Below are 21,689 nucleotides of genomic sequence, written 5' to 3' on the forward strand. Positions count from 1 at the left end.
AAGTACCTCTCTAAATATTTTGTGTATTAATTCATTTAATTCCTACACCCATTTCTAGTCATCTTACCTTCATTTTAAAGATGAGGAAATAAGACAAAGAGTGGAGAGGTTAACTAAGTTGCCTGAGGTGATGGCAGAGGAATTTGAGCCAAGGGATTCTGGCTTCAGAGGCTGAACTCTTAATCATCACTCTCTATTGACTCACATGAAATACACTTGGGTTCCTTGAACCTGCCATTTTCATGGTGTTCCAGGTTTTCTTTGAAGACTGTTGGTGGAGCTGAGGTGTACAAGACAGTCATCTCCTTATCAGAAAGATAAATGAGGGGTCCATATAATTGTACATGCTTATAGATACTAGCAAGTTTATAAAGTTAAGCAATTAGTAAATTCACTATTTGTCCCAAAGCAGTTGTGAAAACTAATACAAAGGGATAGACCCACAACATGTCAGATCTTAAAGGAACTATAGAAATCACCTTCACTAACTTTCATCAGCAGGGAATCTAAGGTTCAGAAAGAGCCCATGATTTCTTCAGGGTGAAAAAGGCATCCGACAGAGAGCTAGAATGCTTTATTAAGTCTGTAAGGATTGCTACCTAATGTCTGCTCTCTAGATTTCTCTTTCACTGTAAATGCTTTCTCTGTGCAACAGTAACCACTCCCATGGTTTTAACTATGATCAGTATGCTGATATCTCAAATTTCTATCTCTAGGTAGGGCTGACATCTCCAGACTGTCACATACAGTTACTTATGAGACATTATGTTCCACAGATTCTTCAAACACATCTACACATGATCTCCGTTCTACCCCAAACCCACTACAGCAATGGTCCCCAACCTTTTTGACACCAGACCAGTTTTATGGAAAACCATTTTCCCATGGGATGGGGTGGGCAGTGGAAGGGGGATGGTTTTGGGATGAAACTATTCTACCTCAGATCATTAGGTATCAGATTCTCATAAGGAGTAAGCAACCTAGATCCATCACATGCACAGTTCATAATAGGGTTTGTGCTTCTATGAGAATCTAATGCTGCCACTGATCCAACAGGAGGTATGGCTCAGGCAGTCATGCTCGCTTGCCCACCACTCACCTCCTATGTGTGGCCTGGTTCCAGTCCACATCCCAGAGGCTGGGGACCCCGCACTACAGCACTTCTTTTGAGCATAAACCACACAACAATCTTTACAAACCACCAAGTCAATACTCAAATTATTCTAGATCCTTCTCTCTTTTGTCCTTATTTTGACCCTGAGAAGTCAGACCCCAGCAAGGTGCAGAATTGGTGGCAAAAGGCAGGAAAAGAAAGGAACAGAACCATGCCCCTCGTCAGGAGCTGAAATTTTTAACCTGCCATGCCCCTTCCTGAGGGAGAGGAGTAGGTACAGTGAAGTTGGAGGCTTTGCTAATTGCATACTACTGGACATTTGAGATACCAGCTTGAAACAGTAATTTGACATGGTGGTGGGACATTTTATTGCCTAGGAGTGAGAAGAAAGAATGGTTCCTGAATTTTCATTCAGAAGCCAGGGAAGACCATTCCCCACTGAATACGTTTATAGGAAAGGGAAAAAATAAAGAGTATTTCTGATTATATTCCATGAGGGCTGATTGTTGCATAAAGAAGGACAGAGGTCACTTGTCAGCAATGCTAAAGAAATAAGAATTGTTTATTTTTCAGGGGTAGGAGCAGGAACTGGTGATCTGGGGAGAGAGCTCTAGCAGAGGCCTAGGAGACAAGGCGTGGAAAACCCAGAAAAGAGGAGCCACACCATTGGCAGATGGTAAGAAACTGAAAGCAGTGAGACAGGCCTGCCTATCTCAAGAACTTGGCTAATTCAAATTAAAAAAATATTTTTCAAGTTCCAACTGGGTGCCAGGTACCCTGGTAGGCATTTTCACGAAGAACAAGAGGAAAGCAAACAATGTCATGCCACCGTGACAGGCCACAGAAGTGTTCTTGAGGACTGAAATTTCTTTAACATTTGTTCTTTCCTGAGAAGTAACTAGAGGTAAGAAAAATACTAATGATACAAAAGAAAAGACAAAAGGGACCAAAAGCCTAGAGTGGATTGTGGGGATAGAAGTAAAGGCACAAATAAAAGGTTACAAATATTTGTTTAAAGTCTATAAAATAAACCTTAGCTTTAGATTAGCCAAATCTGGGGAAATTACATTGTTCTTTTCTCATAAATAATACTTAGTTACACTTTAAGTGTGCTGCTTATGTTTAACTCGACCCATCATTAACAACATAAAAACATCTGCCCTTCAGCAAAAATGACAGGAAAATGCAATTAATACTACTGCTTTTAGAATACTTCACAGATCTGGCCATCAGATATAGAATATAAGTTGGAAAAAAGCACAGCAAAGCACGAGTGACAGCGAAAACCTGTCCCATTTTTCCTACTTAATTTGCTCTTGGAAAATGTAAAATCGAAAGGCTCAATTAATCTTAATGATGTGTCAAAAAACAGAAAGATTTCCCAGGGCTAAAAAGCATTCTGCACATGCCTCAGATTCAAAAGAAAGAATGCATTGAGGAAGATGTAGACAATGGCCAGTTCCCCACAGAGATAGCTCTTAATTTTTCAAATAATTTTTCAATTTTAAAAATAATACAAGGGAAATAGGGATGTGTTACTGAGAATAAACAAACTGTACATTTACTGAGGCAAATATCTCATCATTTGTTCAAAGGCTTCCATGGCTTTTCCCAACAGGAAAACTATGACTAGCCAATTTCTAAAGGTACTGTTTTATAAGCAAGAGTGGGGAAGGGTTGCCCAGTATCTCTACTTTATTATCAGCACCAGGGGTTTCTATTGAAATGCCTCCAGGGGCCAACAACAGATGATAACTGTCTGGTGATAGCACTGAGAGAATAGAGCATTTTCACTTAGCAGACTGGAGAGCCTCAGGCACCTAAAGGTAGCTGAGAGCCACTGCTCAATTCCACCCAACTGTTGCCTTTGCAGAAAAGGACACCATACCTTGGCCAAGCTTCTAATTTTTTAATAGAAGTTTAAAATCTAGATTTTTAAAAAAGGGGATACTCAACATTTGTAGATATTCAACTAAAAAAACAAATTTAAAAGTAAAACATAGGGTAGACCTAATCGAAAGGTTCCTAAAGGCTGGCTTAGACTCTGAGGACAAGCTGCGACCTCTCACAACCCATTCTTCTCTCTCTTTACTTTTACAGTCTGTGCCTTCCTTCCCCAGGACTAGGAATTCCTTTTCTGCCCCTTGGTGATCACTGCTCCATAAAGTCCTTTGTTATTTTTATTTATACCCAACTCCTGTCTCTGGCTACATGCTCTTTGAGAAAGGGCAGCCACTGTGTCTCATAGGTAAAGTGTCCTTCAGTGCTTAACGTAGGGCCTGGGGTATGTCACATACATCTGAATGATGGTGTAAACTCAGAAACTTCTCCTAATGGATCATGTATGTATACAGCTACTTTTTCCTTTTCTTCCCACTTCTATTCCCACCTACATAGTGGAACTAGCCATCCAGCTTACTGATTTCTCTTGTTGTTTCCAATAATTTTTCAGTTGATTCTTTCTAGCTGTGCAATTGAAACATCTGCAAATAATATTGTTTGCAACTTCGGCCCCAATATTTATGGGTATTATTTCCTTCTCTCATCTCCTGACTGGTACTTTCTATGTAAGGTTTATAACTTCAGTGGAAGTCAGCATACTTATCATATATTTGATTTAAATGGGAATGCATTCTACTTATTTTACTGTTTTATTTTTTTCTTTTTATTTAGAAATATGTGTCAAATTTTTTTGTTACCATAAACTGCTTTTATTTATTCCTTTAAAAGTTTATTTTACTGGTATATAATTTAGTGCACTAAAATTCAGCCTTTTAAAGAATACAGTTCAGTTAGTTTTGAAAAATTTATAGTCATGTAACCACTGCACAAATTAATGTACTAGTAGGCATTGAATTTTAGTATTTTTGGCACCTATTAAGATGACCGCACAGGTTTTCCTTTTTCATATAATACGTGGACTAGCTTCTCCAATATTAGCCAAGCTTAAATTCTTGTGATGTATCCACTTGATCATGGTGTTTATTTAATGCATTGCTAAATTATTTATTTTATTTTTTTAAAACAGAGTCTTGCTCTGTTGCCCAGGCTGGAGTGGAGTGGCACAATCTCGGCTCACTGCAACCTCTGCCTCCCAGGTTCAAGCTATTCCTCTGCCTCAGCCTCCCAAGTAGATGGGATTACAGGTGTGTGCCACCATGCCCAGCTAATTTTTGTGTTTTTAGTAGAGATGGGGCTTCACTATGTTGGCCAGGCTCGTCTCAAACTCCTGACCTCAAGAGATCCACCTGCCTAGGCCTCCCAAAGTGCTGGGATTACAGGCACGAGCCACAGCACCTAGCCTGCATTGGTAAATTCTATTTGATGGTATTTTATGAAAGGGTTTTGCATCAAGATTGATCTGCAGTGTATGTGCACATACAGGCACATGCCCATGCCAGCTATCTTTGTGAAGTTTTGGTACTAAGATCATTTTGGTATCTTAAAAAATCTTGAAAGTCTGTCTTTTGCTCTATACTTAGAAAAAATTGAAATAGTAATGTGACCATCTGTCAGGTTTACATGGGGCATTCTAGTTTATGCTGATCCTCTCAATTAAAGCTCCTGTCAATAAATTACATAGTTGCCCTACTTAATATCAATATCCCCGAATGTTTGAAGAATTTTCTGGGGCCATCTGGGGGTCTGCACTTTGAATTTAGAAAGCACCTTTGATAACATTTTCATTTCTTTCATGGTTATGACTCTCTCTCCTGGAGCCACTTTAATAAAGAGAATTTTCTTAGAAATAGCACTCACTTCACCTGTCTTCACAGTGTTTCACATAATACTTAAAAATATTTTTTGGTTACTTCTCTTTTTTGATATCTGATGTTGTTGATTTATACTTGTTTTGGTAATAGAGATATTTATTGTACAAAACTTTTAAAATACAGACACATAGAAATGAAGTTGAAAATTACCCACAATCCCATCATTTGGAAACAATTACTTTTGACATTGTAATAAAAAGTATTCCAGATTTTCATCTGTGTGCATACCTCCTATCTAGATACATGCAAAGTTTATTAACTTTCCCTTTCCATATTATATGTTGTGAATACCTTTTCCATATCAGTAAATACAGGCTTACATCTTCAATTTCATTGGCTGTGAAGTATGGCTATTCCATGACCTTCTTATATATATTTCTAATAGGGAATCAGCAGGTAAATTAATTTTTTTCAACTATTTTTAACAATGCTGCACTGAACATTATTTAACATCTTTGTACATTCATTTTGTTGCACGGATTATTCAAAGTAGAAGTGCTAGATCAAAGACAGATACATTTATAACAATAGTTTTTAATTATACAAAATATCTGTATTTCATATATAAAAAACAGCAAAAAAACAAAGTAAGTTTCTGGCAATCCATTATCCAGTGGTAGCCTCTGTTAACATTTTGTTAACCAAGACTTGTCCACCAAGTCTTAGTGCACATTCTTTTTAATCATAAATGAGACAATATTATACATACCAGTTTGCCAACTGCTTACCATATTATGTCATCTTTTCCTACACGGTATCATTTTATGTAGCTACAAGGTACTCAATGAATAAAGAACCATAATTTGATTATCTACTAATAGAAATTTAAGGTGTTTTCAATATTTGAGGTTAGAAACAATGCTATCATTAATATCATTGTCTTTATTTTTTGGCTCCTTGTCCAATTACTTCCTAAAGTTTAATTCCCAGCAGTGGAACTGCTAGATCAGAGAACATGTATTATCAAGGCTTCTTGTAAACACATCACCCTTGAGAAAGTCTACATCAATTGACATTCCCAACAGATCTGACAGTGCTTGTTCTCCATCTCTACTTCAACCTTGCGATTATCATTCTTCCTAACCTTAGACTTTGGTAACAAAAAGTGGCACTATTTTGTTTTTTAAATCTGCATTTTTAAAAGTAATTAACAAATTAGACATTTTAATGTGTTTTTGGCCCATCTCAATAAATGGCAAATCACTTTCTATAATCTATTAGTATTTCTCTAAACACAAAATAGCCATAATTTTATTCATTTCTTAAAATATTAGGTCCTATTTTGATGGAGAATTTATTTAAAAAAAAAAGCAGGCCTTGTACATTTAAAAATAGCTCTAGCACTTCTGCTAGAACTTTGCTTTAATCCAACTCAGACAAGAGAGAATGACCATTTTCTCCATGTTGCATTAATACAAATTTATACTAGGCATCATTATGAAATATTTTGCTAGAACACAGAATTCAGTACAGCACAGGTACCCCCTCAAATTTCAGTAAAGTATAATCATTTTAATAAATATTTTCTGACGCAGTTTCATTTCCAACTGCTCCATGGAACAGACCATTAAAATGATACTAGTGGGAAGTTCTGTTTCAGCACAATGCTAACATCTGTAATGTTTGAAATATTAAAAATTAGAAACGCAGTTTTCCTCAGAGCTTTCATTTTTAAATAAGCACCCATTATGAACAATTGTAACTGATTTCCTTTGGAGCAAAAACATGGTAAACACTCACTTAAAAAAAAAAAAAAATAGTTAAGAGCAAATAGCCTGCAACTGAATTCAAGAAAATGAGTAGTGACTGTAGCATTCCATCAAAGCATTTTTGTTGAAATGCTTTAAAACAATATTCAGAATGCATGTTCTAAAAGGCAGGGAATTTACATGGGCCTTCTTCACTTTAAAAAAAATAGTTTTATTTTAAAATGCAAATGTCAAATATGCTTAAAATGCTTCAGTAAATAACCATTGCTAAAGAAATCAACGTAATTACAATTTCCAACATAAAATCAATTTTTCTTTGCTACATTGATGTTTATGGTTAAGAAACCACAAAATGAAAGTGAGGACAAGAAAAACTTTATCACCTGTAACTAGCATAAATTATTTGTCTCTGCTAGCGTAACTACTTTTTGTTTTGACAAATTATTGCTTAATTTGTCTGAGCTTCCAATGCTTGGTAGAATGTATAAGGTAACATTATACCATTAAACAGTAGTATGAAAATCCAGTAAAATAAATGTTTATATCCCTAAAGCATTCAGTAGAAAGAGACCCAAATCCTAAAGGCCTATAGTAATACCTTGATGAGTTAAGTTTATTATTATACAAATACAGCATCTTCATGAGATAAATCTTATACTGCCAACTCATTCATTTAACTACAGGTCCTCAAGTAGAATGGATCTTAAAATCTAATGTAAGAGATGATTAAAACAAGTTAGGAAAATAAGATGACATTTAGAAGTGGAAATGCCATCCTATGTAATCAATAGTACTGTGAATTCTCCCACAGTGGATAGGCTGAACTGATTATTCCCAGAAATAACTCACTGCTTAGGTGCTGAATGCAATGAACACTATGGAGACCATTTACTGTTGAGATTAAAGTAAACCCCAAAATATCACCAAAGAGCAGCCAACATTAAAGAAAATCAAGATGAACTGGAAAACCAACTTCTCCGGGAAAGGATGCTGAAACAAAGGTGGTGATTCAAAAATAAAAAATAAAAAAGTTGTTATAGTAGAAGGGTTATCCCAAGAAAAGGGATACCTATAAAAGGAGAGAGAGGAGAAAATCAGAATGTCACCAGAATTTCCAGAGAAGGTGTCAGCCAGGTCCTGTTTCTCATCTCTCTGGCAGACAGGTAGTAAGTGAACAAGGCTAATCCACCAGTCCTTCAAAGCATTTATCTACATTTACTCTGACTCTCTTCACCTACACTTAAGAAACCATTTGATGTTAACCCAGGAGCTGAAGGAGATTTACCAATTCATGGGAAGGAAACACACCACCTCATTGCCATAATTATCACAGCATGCTGATTGGTTTCTATTTTGAGTGTAAATTGATAAAATGGCATTTTTCTTCATCAATCTCTCTGATGATTTTGAGTACTATGCATCAATTCATGGGATCTAATCAGCCTTGCCAAATAATGACACAGAGTTTATAAATCTACAGAGATGCGAATCGTATTATTTTTTTAAAATCCTTCACAATTTCCCCAGCCAACAGTATTACGTCAAAACTTCTTAGCACAGGCTATACAGCTTTTGTCTAATTTTTCAACCTTATGTAATATCATTGTGATCACTGTCTACAATGGCAGCTTACATTTGTTGAGTGCTTTTTATATATCAAGCCTAATCTAAGCATTTTACTGATGATATCTCATTCAAAACTCACAAAACCCCATGAGGTAGGTAGTGTTGTTTTTTTGGTTTTACTAAATAGGGAAGTAAAGCACAGGAAGGTTAAATGATTTGCCTCATCACATGCCCACATGAATCTCACGCTTCAGTCATACTCAAGTATCTGTAAGTCTTGTCAATGTAGCATTCTTTTGCATACCTCTGTTCCTCTGCACAGGCTGCTAGCTTGGCCCAGAAAATCACCCAACTTTTCTTGTCTCACCATTTTCTATTGATCCTTCAAGACTCCGTTTGAGCAAAGCTTCCTCTGAAAAATCCAGACATCCCAGTCCATTCTAGGAAAAGTCAGATGCTCCCTTCTTCTGTGCTCTTATTACCATATGCACCAATTCACACATAACATGAGTCTGTTTGTGAATCTGTTCCCCACTGTGCACAGCCTCTGTCATAGAGAATGCCAGGGTCTCCGCATAAAGAAAGGCCTCATATTCTATAACTGCACTACTCCAGAGGGTACCAGTCATATAGACTACAGAATGAGGAAAATGGCAACTCTTAGAGTTGCACACTATGGCAGCTCTAAGGATAGTATCCCCGTTGTCTTCTAAAGGAAGCGGCACATAGCATACATTTTTCTAAGTGACTGAGTGGCTGAAACAGAGATCAAAATAAATGTGAATTGGAACTTAATCATTGAGCCCTCTCAACCAATTTATTATCCTCCTAACCAACACCTTATAAGGGCAAGTCTAAGTAATACCATTAACCTAAAGATAAGCATTAGTTCTGTCGCCCACTGTAAGTATATTCAGAAAAATCTCTGCTTTATCTCTTCTATATCAGCTTCCTTTACAGTTTCTTTAAATGTTAACAATAAATTTTGAAGATTTCCTTCTAAGCCTGTGATAATGGCATAGTTAATCTGAAAATAGATGTGCCATTTCCAAAGATGCAAATAATTATAGTGAGAACTAGACATAAAAAAATCTACCCGAGTGGACCAAAATGCAAATTAATACAGTCTAATTTTTCTATTTTAATGAACGTGTTCATTGTGGACATTATGAATCTGTATTCTGAAAAACAACATTCCACAACTTTCAACCACCTGCTCAGCAGGAAGAAAAAACTACACAATGAACTTTGGCAAACATTTATGATATTTGTGATTAGAAGTAAAAAAAAAAATTAAGCTTAGATAATACATTCTATTTCTTTTAAAAGGAGACAGTTTCTGTCTTTCCGTGGATAGGAACATGATCTTTATTTTAAAATGCAAAGGTCACCTAAGTATAGGTAAGGTTAGGTTATTTTACCTAAGGCCTAAAAGAACCTTCTACACATAACGAGCTTTAAGAAATGGCTGGAGATTTTGACAGCCTTCCCTGAAGAGAATCTCTTCAGTTAACAGGACATTACTTAGCCCTAATTTTGTTTAGTTGATTCCTTCTATTCATTAACTAATTCAGAGTGGGAAAGGGGAACAGAGGAAAAGAAATTACTAGCTCTGCAATTATTGGTTAAACTTTAAAAACTCAGAAACGTGGCAATGTGATAGGCAGAGTAATGGCTACCAAAAGATATCCATATCCTTACCTCTGGAAACTGTGACTGTAGTCTATCACATGGTGAGCGGGAATTAAGGTTGGAGGTAAAGTTAAGGTTACTAATCAAATGACCTGAAAATAAGATTATTCTGGATTATGCAGTGGGCACAGTGTACTCACAAGAATTCTTTTAAGAGGGAGGCACAAGAGTCAGTGTACAAGTGGTATGATGTGAGAAAGACTTAACTGGCTACTGTGGCTTTGAAGATGGAAGAAGACCATAAGCCAAGGAATGAATCTGGAAAAGGCAAGAAGAGGAATTCTTCCCCACAGCCTCCAAAAGGAAAGTAGATATCTTAATTTTAGTCCAAGGCCTTGTAGACATCTTAATTTTAGTCCCATGAGACCAATTTTGGGCTTCTCACTTCCAGAAATATAAAAGAATAAATTTGCATTGTTTTAAGCCACTAATTCTGTGCAAATTTGTTATAGCAGCAATAAAAAATGAATACAGGCAATTTCACCTATGAGAAGAAATAAATTACTTCTATAACCTCTAAAGCATGTGAATATTCCCCCAAAGGAGAGCCAAGAGCTCCAGCAGACTACCATATCTTAATGATCATTCCCTTCTCCACCATAACCCTTCACAGCAATTTTAGAGCAACGGTCTGAAATATCTTTGAATTGGTATGGAATTTTGAGGCTTTGTGCATATAAGATTCATTCCATTTTACAAGAGCCAGAGAGCCCTCAAAGAAGAATATCTGGTCTACTCCATATAATTAATGTGCATATGAAAACATCCGCATCAGAAGGCTTGGGTAATACTATACTCCAGGTCTCACAGCTAGTTAGTTGCAGAGCCAATGTAAGAATCTTCATTCTCTCTCTCTCCAGTTCTTCTCCAATTCCTTATGCTATTAGTAACTAGGATTAAACACTATGCATAAAACTAAAACTAAAACCAAAATTCCTTATGCTATTAGTAACTAGGATTAAACACTATGCATAAAACTAAAACTAAAACCAAAATGTTCATTATCTGCCAGATTACAACCATCAGGAAATATATACGTGCTTTTATGAGGTAGAACATGTCAATAGGAAAATTTGAGAATAGAACTCTCTAGAATGAAGCCAAAAGTACCTTTACACCCCCTGCCAGCAAGGCATATGCTAATTTATTTTTAGCATACTTGTGAGCTCCTATGTGTTATTATAATAATACTAGGGGCAGAGCTTTAAGCAAAATAGTCACAGCTTTTTGGACTCAAGGAGATTTCAGTCTGGAAGTGAGGACAGAGAGATAAGCAATGGGGTCTCTCTGTTAGCTAAATGTTAAATCACAACTTAGAACAGAGTTCAGCAGAGTAAGCTGATCTTCATGGTTTGTCTCTGGATCATGGACTGTTCCAAAGTCTTAAAAACTAGATAGGCCAACAACTCACTCACTCCGAGAAATGTGGGTAAGAATTCTCCTTTTCATGGAACTCCAGCCTCAGCAGCTAATGAGAAACACTGCTAGACACTGGTGTTAGTGAGTTAAGCTGGTGATAACATAGCTCCCACGTTTCACTGTCCACCTCTATTGCATTTCATTGGAATAGTCCCGTTTGGTTTTTTTCACTGAAGACTTCTATTTGCTTCAGGCTGGAATGTATGGTTAAAGTAAATTTTTCAGCGAAAGAATAGTTTGACAACAATGTTTTTAGTTCTGATAAACTAGAAGTAGTTTTTATTGATTTGTGAGAACTACTAGGTAAAGCAATGGATGGATGACCCATCACAAAAGAGAGCTGTGTTCATGGCTGAGTTACATGAACTGTGCCACAGAGCTGAGCTTGTAGTTAGCCACAGATATTTTGCACACCAAATTGTTTTATATTGTATTACTACATTTCATACATTTAGCCCTACATTTGTTACACGTAATAAAAGGTAATCTAAATCTCTTAATGTCTTAACTAATACAATACGAAAATGTAGCTCTGGCCAACCCTGCTTGCTGCTTGAAATATTTCTTTTTTTTTTTTTTTGGAAACAGAGTCTCACTTTGTCATCCAGACTGGAGTACAGTGGTATGATCTCAGCTCACTGCAATCTCCACCACCTCCTGGTGGAGGATCTCCTGATCTGCCTGCCTCGGAAATATTTCAGGCTGGACCCTATGCCTCATGCCTGTAATCCCAGCACTTTGGGAGGCCGAAGTGGATGGATCACAAGGTCAGGAAATGGAGACCATCCTGGCCAACACGGTGAAACCTCGTCTCTACTAAAAGTACAAAAAATTAGCCAGACATGGTGGCATGTGCCTGTAATCCCAGTTACTCGGGAGGCTGAGGCAGGAAAATCGCTTGAACCCAAGAGGTGGAGGTTGCAGTGAGCCAAGATGGTGCCACTGCACTACAGCCTGGGCAACAGAGTGAGACTCCATCTCAAAAGAAAAAAAATTCTGTTCATTTTTTTACAAAAGCCATATGTTAGAAGATTGCTGCCTGATAAAAATTTTAATATAAACCATACAAGTAATTTAAATTTTTCTGGTAATCATATTTTTAAATATACAATGTAACAGGTGAAACTTTAATAATGTATTTTAAAACTCAGTATACAAAAACATTTCAGCATAAAATCAATATAAAAAGTAAAGAGGGCCCAGTCCCCTCGCCAAGTCCTTCTGCTGCCGCCACGATGATGTGTGGGGCGCCCTCCGCCGCGCAGCCGGCCACCGTCAAGACCCAGAACATCGCCGACCAGGTGAGGTCCCAGCTTGAAGAAAAAGAAAACAAGAAGTTCCCCGTGTTCGAGGCTGTGTCCTTCAGGAGCCAGGTGGTTGCGGGGACGAACTACTTCATCAAGGTGCATGTCGGTGACGAGGAATTTGTCCACTTGCGAGTATTCCAAAGTCTCCCTCACGAAAACAAGCCCTTGACCTTGTCTAACTACCAGACCAACAAAGCCAAGCACGATGAGCTGTCCTATTTCTGACCCTGACTTTGGGCAGGTCCTTCCACCAGAAGGCTGGTGATTAGCGATTCTGCGTGGACCACAGCGTGCACCTGGGATCATAAAATGAGCATCTCCTGGCTGCGCCCCTCGGGGGGAAGGGGCCGGATGCAGCAGCTGCTCTTGCATTTCTGTTCCTAAATTTCATTGTGTTGATTTTTTCCCCCTTCCAATCAGGTATCTTAATTACTTTCAAAATATTTTCAAAAAATAAAATACATATTTAAAAAAAAAAAAGTAAAGAGATTTTACATCATTTTCTATTAAATTTTCAATATTTGAATTGCAGTTTATACTTACTGCACATCTCATGTCAGGTGTTAAATTTTCTTTGAAAATATTGATTGTATTTATCCATTCTAACAACCTGTTAATTGGTGTGTTTAAAACATTTATATCTAGTGTAATTTTACTTGGTTGAATTTAGAGATGCCATTTTATTACTTGTTTTCTGTTTCTTCTGTTTTTCATTCCTGAGTTTCCCCTTTCCTGCCTTCTTTTGGGTTATTTGTATATTTTTTAGTATTTCATTTTAATCTGTTATGGTTTTTTTGACATGTTTTCTAGTTTTCTAAGTGGCTGCCCTAGAGATTACAATACAAATGCTGTATTTAACTTTAAACAGTCTACTGAGAGTATCCTACTACTTCAACTGGAATATAAAAATCTTAATACCCTATAGGTCCCCTCACTCTCCCCGCTTTATGCAGTCATTGAAAACCTCATCAGACAACATTTGTTTTCTGTCAACCATTATGCATATTTTAGAGAACTAAAGAGGAGATGAGTCTAGCATATTTACTAGATATTCACCATTTCTATTTTTCTGCCTTCATTCCAGATATTCTAAATTCTTTTCTGGCATCATTTCCCTTCTGTCTGAAGAACTTCCTTTAGCAATTTTCTTATACAAGGTCTACTACTGGCAATGAATTTCTTTAGTTTCCCTTCATCTGAGAATGTCTGAAAGTTCCTGAAGGATATTTTTGCTGAATATAGAACTCTGAGTTGACAATTATTTTCTCTTAGTAGTTTTAAAATGTTATGTAACTTTCTCCATGATGTGAAATACACAGTCATTCAAATCATTGTTTTTCTATAGGTAATGCATTATTTTCCTCTGTTTTAAAGATTTTTCTTTTCTTTCATTTTCAGCAGTTTGAGGATAATATCTTTGGGTGAGATTTACTTGGGTTCATGTTTGGGGTTTTATGAGCTTCTTGAATCTGTAACTTTATGCCAAATCTTGGAATTATTCAATTATTATTGTTTCAAATGTTATTCTAGTGCCATACTTTTTCCCCCTCTTTTCCTGGGGCTCTGATGCCATGAACATTAGATCTTTTTTTATTATTCCACAAGTCCATGAGATTGTGCTTTCCCTCTCCCCCCAATCTTTTTTATCTTTATTGTTCATTTTATACAATTTCTGTTGAGCTCTCTGCAAATTCACTGACTTTCCTTTCTTTTCACCTTCATTCAGTTGTTGAGCCTACTTAGTGAGTTTTAAGAAAGTGGTTATTGCATTTTTAAAGTCTAAAATTTTAATTTGGTTCTTCTTTACATCATGTATTCATTTGCTGAGAATTTCTTTTTGTTTCAGAAGTGATTGTCTTTACTTTTTGAGCATTTTTATAACAGCTGCTTTAAAAGTCTGTCAGATTATTCAAACATCTTTGCCGTTTCAGTATTGGCCACTGTCAATTGTCTTTCCCCATAAAAATTGGTAATTTTCCTGGTTCTTCATCTGCCAAGTAATTTTGGGTTGTATCCTAGACATTTGGAACACTCTATTACAAGACTCTGGGTTTTGTTTAAATCCTACTGAGAATGTTGCTATTTTTGTCTTAGCAGGCAATTGTCCTGAATAGCTTCAGGCTTCAAGTTCTAAACCCCTTTCTGTGGGTTGTGTTTCCAACATCAGTTTAGCTTTCAGTTTAGTCCTTTGTAGAGACTTCCACCTCTGGCCACAATGAAGTGACAGGAATCAGATTTACATCTCTTTTGTCAATTTGGTGGAACTTCAAATTGTGGTCATTTCCTTTCATCATCCTGCCACTATTTACTTTTCAGGGTCCTCAAATAGCTGCTTCATGCATTCTGTCCAGGTTTTATAGCTGCATTCAGTGGGAGAGTCCGAGTAAAAACTGTGCTTACTTCATCTTATCTGGAACTGGAATCTTACTATATTTAGATTTCATAAAATCTAAATCGAAAAAGTAGACTCATATACCCAGTTGCTCCAAACATACATAAATGATTTCTAATAACTAAATGAATATCAGTTTTTAAATTAAAAATAATTTTAAAATCACGTATTCAGCCCACACTTTAAAGGGCTTAGTATCCACACATGGTCAGAGCATTCTTAGAAAGTCATAGTAAAGAATTTACAAGAGAGAAAAGGAGTATAACCAAAGGTCTAAAACAAGCATCCTCCACTACTGACTCTCAGAAAGAGGTAGGAGCTCACATTTTTCAAGGGCTTTAAAAAAATATCATAATGAAGTCCCCTAGTTCTCTTCAGTCAAGATAAACCAGAGCTAAGTTTAATGAAACTAGGTCTCTGAAGTTTCTCCTATCTGAGTTTTGCTACCTTGGCCAGCAGCGCCAACCTCTTTCTTTTAAGCCACCTTCCATGTCACAAGTGTAATTTTTTAATGAAATTCTAATCTTGTCTTTTAAAATAGGAAATTAAAATTCTGGAAATGTGCTGCCAAATACTATAGCCACTAGCTACTAGCCACATACGGCCATTTAGTATTTGCCTGTAACTGACAGGGTGAATTTTAAATTTTATTTAATGGTAATTAAACTTGCAAAAAAAACTGATGCTGGTTTCAGCTCTTGAGAAACTGTTGAGTTGGAACAACTTGGGAATGTGAGCCTACTTTTTCAATTATGAAAGTTATGAAATCTAATTGAAGATTTAAGTATTTCTAATGAAACTTGCATGTCTAAAGTGGTATGTGCTGTAAGTATCAAACATACACTGGATTTGGCAGATTTAGTCTGAATGAGAAATAGAAAATATATTAATAATTTTTCATAATTTATTACATGTTGAAATGATATTCTTGATATATTAGGCTAAACAAAATATATCATTAAGATTAGTTTTCCTTGTTTCTTTTTACTTTTTAAATATGGATAATATGAAATATAAAATCACATATGTGGCTCTGATTATATTTCTATCAGAATACGCTGTTCTAAATCTCTTCTAAAGACTGAGATACGAATATTTTAAACTGAAAGTCTAGCAAATGGAAATATCGGCAAAAAGATAAGCTATTTGTTTGGTGCAAAGAAGAAATGATAGAGGAAATGTGGACAGAAGAATAACATAGGTACACATTATCAGAATCCTCAAACAAGGTGAAAGATAAAAGAAAATTCTTTTCTAGTTCCCTTTATTTTCAATCAATTAAAATGCAAAGATGATTAGGACAAATAGATGTTCAAAATTACTCTTTTTAATATTATCTTTGTTTGCTGGAAGGCTGTTAATTTACAGATAACCTTGTAAAACAAAAACTGTAAACGAAGAATGAATACACAGACTGCAGACTGCATAGCAGCTACTATACATTTTTAGACTTCTATTTTTTCCACAAATGTGTCAAGCTGACAAAATAAGAATATAAGCAATTTACAAACTCTTCACATTAAATTCTAATTCAAGCTCTCCCTTTTTTGGCTTTGAAAATGGAAATGGATCTGCTATAAGTTTCTAGAACTAATATTACACAATGGAGGGAGACATGTTGACCTCTCAAACAGGGGGATCTTAAAAAATGTTTATGTGAAATAACACATGGCCAAAGGCCCTCAAAAGTCTCCGGAATTTGGCCTTAGGAATAAGACAATTTATCCAGCCTCCTCTTCCATACGATTCTTTGTGCACAACAGGAATAAGTCTACATTGTTAATAGTCTGTAATCAGTGCCAGACGACTGATCAAAGTTGGCAAAGTGGGGCCAGCTTTCAGAGGCCACCCAGTTGCTGAAAGAAAAGGAGTATTTTGTTCGGATGACCTTAAGCTTCCTAGAGGTCAGGCAGAATGATCTAAGCATTGTTTTTCAGGTTCTCTGAAGACACCTGGATCAATGACTATTTGAAGACTATGGGTGAACCATGCTGAGTTCATCCTGGGATTCATCTCTGGCTTCACCCATTTCTAAGGTTGCACAGATCACCTCTTACTTCAGATTCCCACAGCCCAACTAGCCTAAATAAGTGTAGTTTTCTTATTTAAATGCTCCACCATCTAGGAAAAACATATGTGATTGTCATGTTTAGATAAAAGGACACTATACAAACCAGTATGTAGTGTGATAGCAATTACTCAGACACAAAACAACTATAAATACCAACAGTGGTTATCCCTAGTAACAGGCTTATATTCCTTCTATTTTTCAATATTTCCCACATTTTAAGGAGGAAACATCTTGTATTACGTATACAGAGCAACTTATTCTTTGTATGGGGGAGCAGTAAGAAACAAAAAGGGTCTGTATCTATGAAAGTACATGAATATAGTTTGAATTAGTATCTTCTTTGACATTAGCACCTAATACATTTATGATATTTGCAAACTCCTTGTGATATCAGTATGCAGACGTATACTCATAAATGTGCTTTCAAGGTGCCATGGTGCTAACCCAAAACACAGATCGGTAGTAAAAATAAAAGTAGATTATTTAGGAAAGCAGTCTCCAAAGTTAGAAAACAGTAAGAGGAAAACATTTCTTTTTTGAAGTATGAATGTAAACTTTAGCCATTCAGTCACACTGTACATCAAAGGTCTTGACAATTCTGCATGAAAAATTATGGCTTTATATTACATGAATTTTTGATCTACTTTCCTAACAATTACAATGCACTTCAAATTACTTCTTACAGATCTTTCAAAGTTCAGCAAGGCAGACAGAGAAGCACAATAAAATGTATTTATTTATTAGATCAGTTGGTCACTGTTTAGTCATAGAGTTCCAGGTAAATATAGTTTCCATTTTCACAGAGTTCAACTGCTATATGTCAAGAAGATCACATATAGGTTATATGTTATTAAAATATCTTATTTGTATAAAAAAAGAAACTAGCACTGCCAGAGTACTGTAGGAAAAGCACTATCACAAATCGTTTATGATAGTGAAACTCTAGTGACATTCCCTTTAAAGTCAGAAAAAAGATTTCTCCTATAACTCCTGTTATTTTAATAACTTTCTAGAAGTATTAGCCAAAGCAGTAAAAATTGTAAATAATGTAAACTGAAAGATAAAATTATTATTTGGAAATGATATGATAATCCACTGACAAAATTCAGTAGAATCACCTGAAAATAAGATCAGAGCCAATATACAAAAATCATTAGCTTCCCTAATTTCTAGAAAGAACCAGGTAAAAAATACAATGGGGTAAAAATTCACATTCATAAAGGAAAAAACAGAGTACTACACAAACAAAATACATTCAAAAAAGAGGTGTACAGAACCAACATTAAAAAACATAGAACATAAAAGAAGACTTAATAAAATGATTCACCATCCTGCTGAATGTTTAAGCTTAATTACAAAGATGATAATGTTTCCTCAAATAAATGTAGAAATGCAATGGAGTTACAATAAATATCCCACTAGCAGTTTTGTTTAGAACTTGACAAAATTACTCTAATGTCCTTCTAGAAGAACAATCATGAAGAATATTCAAGAAGGGCTGGGCATGGTAGCTTATGCCTGTAATCCCAGCACTTTGGGAGGCTGAGGCAGGTAGATCACCTGAGGTCAGGAGTTCAAGAGCAGCCTGGCCAGCATGGCAAACCCCATCTCTACCAAAAATTCAAAAATTAGCTGGGCATGGTGGTGCATGTCTGTAGTCCTAGCTAGTAGGAAGGCTGCTTCAGGAGTATCGCTTGAACCTGGAAGGTGGAAGTTGCAGTGAGCTGAGATTGTGCCACTGCACTCCAGCCTGGGTGACAGAGTGAGAGTCAGTCTCAAAAAAAAGAAATAAAGAAAGAAATAAACCATATTAACCAAGCTGATAGGGCTTGCACAACTAGATTGCAAAATGTGTTGTTAAAATGTGCTATGAAGCTATAGGAATTTAAACCTACTCTGTTCTTTAGAATGTTAGAAAGTAGTCCAGAATTCAGTATATGATTAATATGGTATTTCAAATTAATGTAATAAAAGGATGGATTCTTAAATCAGTTTGGCTAACTGGCTATTTCATCTGGAAAAGATGAAGTCAGATCCCCATCTCTCACTTTATACAAAAATAAATTTCAGATGCAATAAGATTTAAATGTAAAAAATTGAACCACAAAAGTACTAGAAGAAAAGTAAGATACAATTTATGTAACAGTGGGATGGAAAAGACCTATCTCAGCATGCCAACAGCCAAAATCATAGATAAAAATATTAGACCCAACAACTAATCTCAGAGATTAAACCTCTCAGTTTCACAAAACTGAAAGGCAAACAAACTGAAGGAAACAGCTGCATCATATAGCAGAAAGTGAGTTAAAATTTTAACCAATAAAGAGATTTTGTAAATTAACTTCAAAAGCAGAGCACTCCACTGAAAATAAGCACTACCGTTCTCATGTAATAGATGAGGTAAGAAAAATTCAGAGAAGACTGGCTAGAGCATACATTGGTAACTCCTGGCAAAAGATAGATAAAATCTGGGTTTTGTAGTCCCCAAGAAACAATTTTTCTGCATTATCAGGTTGCCTAAATCTAAAAAAAAGAAAGAGAAAGGAAAGAAAAGAAAGAAGAGGAGCAGGGGAGACAGCATGGGACAGGAAAGAAAGAAAAAGAAAGGAAGGAAAAAAAAAGAAAACCAAAGCATATTCCAGTGGCTATGGCTGAATAATTATCTATGCATGTTTCTACAAATGTTAAGTTAAAAAGCAATATCCTACCCTTACACTAACTATGTAACTTGCTCATCTTAGAGCAAGTGAACTTGAAGATCTCTAACACTATGCAGTTCAACCCCACTTGCATTAATGTATAATGTTATGGGCAATTCAGAAACCAACCTACATACAATTCAGTGAACATATTTCAGGCACCTACTATGGGCAAGATACCACAGTAGATACTGTGGGGATATAGCTTTGGCCTCTACTTGTATAATCAATCTATTACCAAAAAATTTTAGAGCTGGAAGAACTGAATTTTATAAACGAGCATACAGGCGTGTTGAATATACTGAAATATAAAACCTTTAATACTTTTATAAAGTTAAAGTTATTCCATATATATATATAAAATGTTAAGAACTATCACATTCCTTAACAATTCGTTCAAATAATTAGATAGGAAAATAGGGAATCTGAGCTTGAGCTCTAGCACTGTCAGAAATTCATTTTTAAGAAAATTATTATCTGAATTCATGTAACATAAAAATTAAACATTTTAAAGTAAACATTTGGTATGTTCACAGTGTTGTGTAACTACCTCTTCTACTAGTTCCCAAACTTTCTTTGCAGTGTAGCAGTGCATTCCAGGTGTGCTCCATCCTTGATCTTAACCATTTCCCAATGAAGCTCATGACTCTTTGAGAAATTTCTCAGTTCATTCTCCATGACTGGGCAACTCATTCTATTCCAAAATCATTTAACCAGTGCCTGTGCAAATCACGACCAAAAAAATGAAGGGCCATGTAATTACCCAGAAAAGTCAATATCTGGAGTCATCCACAAGAACTAATTACAAAACTGCATTTTCAGTAGCTGGACTTTTATTACCTGAACCACACTCTGTCTCTATTCTCTCATCTCAATCTCTCTTTGTGAAAGCTTGCTTGCACAGAGTCTTCAAAGAGTGTCCAAGTCCAAGCTCACAAGAGATGAATTCATAGGTTCTCTGTGCAGACCCCTCTTTGGCAGGCAAGGTTTATGCAAGAAATGAAAAGCTGATAATTATAGGTATGCTTCAGAAAGAAACAACAATTCCATGAAGATTTACATAGTACCTTAAAAATATTCTTTTATGCTAATCATAAAATTACAACTACCAACGTTTTCTGAGAATTTACTATGCCCTTCACACAGGTCTAGGTGCTTTGCATACATTATTTCATTTGAACTTTACAACAGTTATAACGATACTGAGGCTTAGAGGTTAAATGACTTGCTCAAAGTCATCCACTTTACATTTGGAGAACCAGAACTTAAAAGAAGGTTTATCTGATGCACAAACTTGTTGTCTTCTCTACCAGGCATACTTCTTCCCTGAGACCACGTTGCCAATTACGATTCCTGAATCGTTTCTATAAAGAATTCCCACAGCAGCTGGGATAAACCAAAGCCACAGGGCTTTAACTTTGAAAAGCACTCCCAGGCAATCTGTGGGGAAAGAGCAAAAGGTTCACCACCTTTGAAAGACTTTGGAATTCCAACCATTAGTCATCAGCTGAGGTGCACCAACAAACACTCGTTTCAATTCACGTCAAAGGTATTTTCATTATCCCCATGAAAGGATTAACAACTGTCCCCTCCATTTAACATCATAACCTGCCTCCTTGTGCCACCTTCAGCACTCCCAATCCCCTTCCCTGAACTGCTGTTTTCCCATAGTCTTATCACTATCTAAACACTATACTTTACTAATTGATTGTGCATGTAATTATTCTAGTGTGCTAGAATGCAAACTCATTGAGAACAGGGATCTTCATCTTATTCACTGCTTTGTCTCCTGTGTTTTAGAGATATAGTGACCTGGATTACAGTTGGAGTACATTCCTCTTCCTTGCAAAAGTATATGATGGTATCTATTCAAATCACATTCTAACATTTCACCAAAACCTGCTAAACACTGCTAAATATTTCACACATTTGAATGGAGATACTGAC

At 36.1% G+C, this 21,689-nt stretch overlaps 2 protein-coding genes and 1 pseudogene across 13 annotated transcripts in view; 1 reads left to right on the forward strand and 2 right to left on the reverse strand.

The window, feature by feature from the left end:
• The window catches only part of PIP5K1B (phosphatidylinositol-4-phosphate 5-kinase type 1 beta), a 346,015-nt gene that overhangs the window by 275,624 nt on the left and 48,702 nt on the right, over window positions 1–21,689 (reverse strand). The window lies entirely within an intron of this gene.
• Window positions 1–21,689, reverse strand: part of PABIR1 (PP2A Aalpha (PPP2R1A) and B55A (PPP2R2A) interacting phosphatase regulator 1) — an 85,303-nt gene that overhangs the window by 14,912 nt on the left and 48,702 nt on the right. Inside the window, exon 3 of the mRNA XM_078367106.1 lies at window positions 1–21,182. This exon is cut by the window's left edge and continues 14,912 nt beyond it. The gene's annotated coding sequence lies outside the window, so the exon portion shown is untranslated. The remainder of the gene's footprint in view (window positions 21,183–21,689) is intronic.
• The window catches only part of LOC118154002 (cystatin-B pseudogene), a 42,785-nt pseudogene that overhangs the window by 8,715 nt on the left and 12,381 nt on the right, over window positions 1–21,689 (forward strand). For 3 of the 6 annotated variants that reach the window (XR_013533094.1, XR_004743923.3, XR_013533096.1), the window contains exon 3: window positions 1,688–1,790. The product of XR_013533094.1 is annotated as a cystatin-B pseudogene, transcript variant X3 (transcript). Of the gene's footprint in view, window positions 1,791–11,861 lie in introns of all 6 variants that reach the window. The other 3 variants (XR_013533087.1, XR_013533092.1, XR_013533095.1) reach the window with 2 other exon arrangements.

Source organism: Callithrix jacchus, chromosome 1 (genome assembly GCF_049354715.1).
Source record: "Callithrix jacchus isolate 240 chromosome 1, calJac240_pri, whole genome shotgun sequence".
Taxonomy (NCBI): Eukaryota; Metazoa; Chordata; class Mammalia; order Primates; family Cebidae; genus Callithrix; species Callithrix jacchus.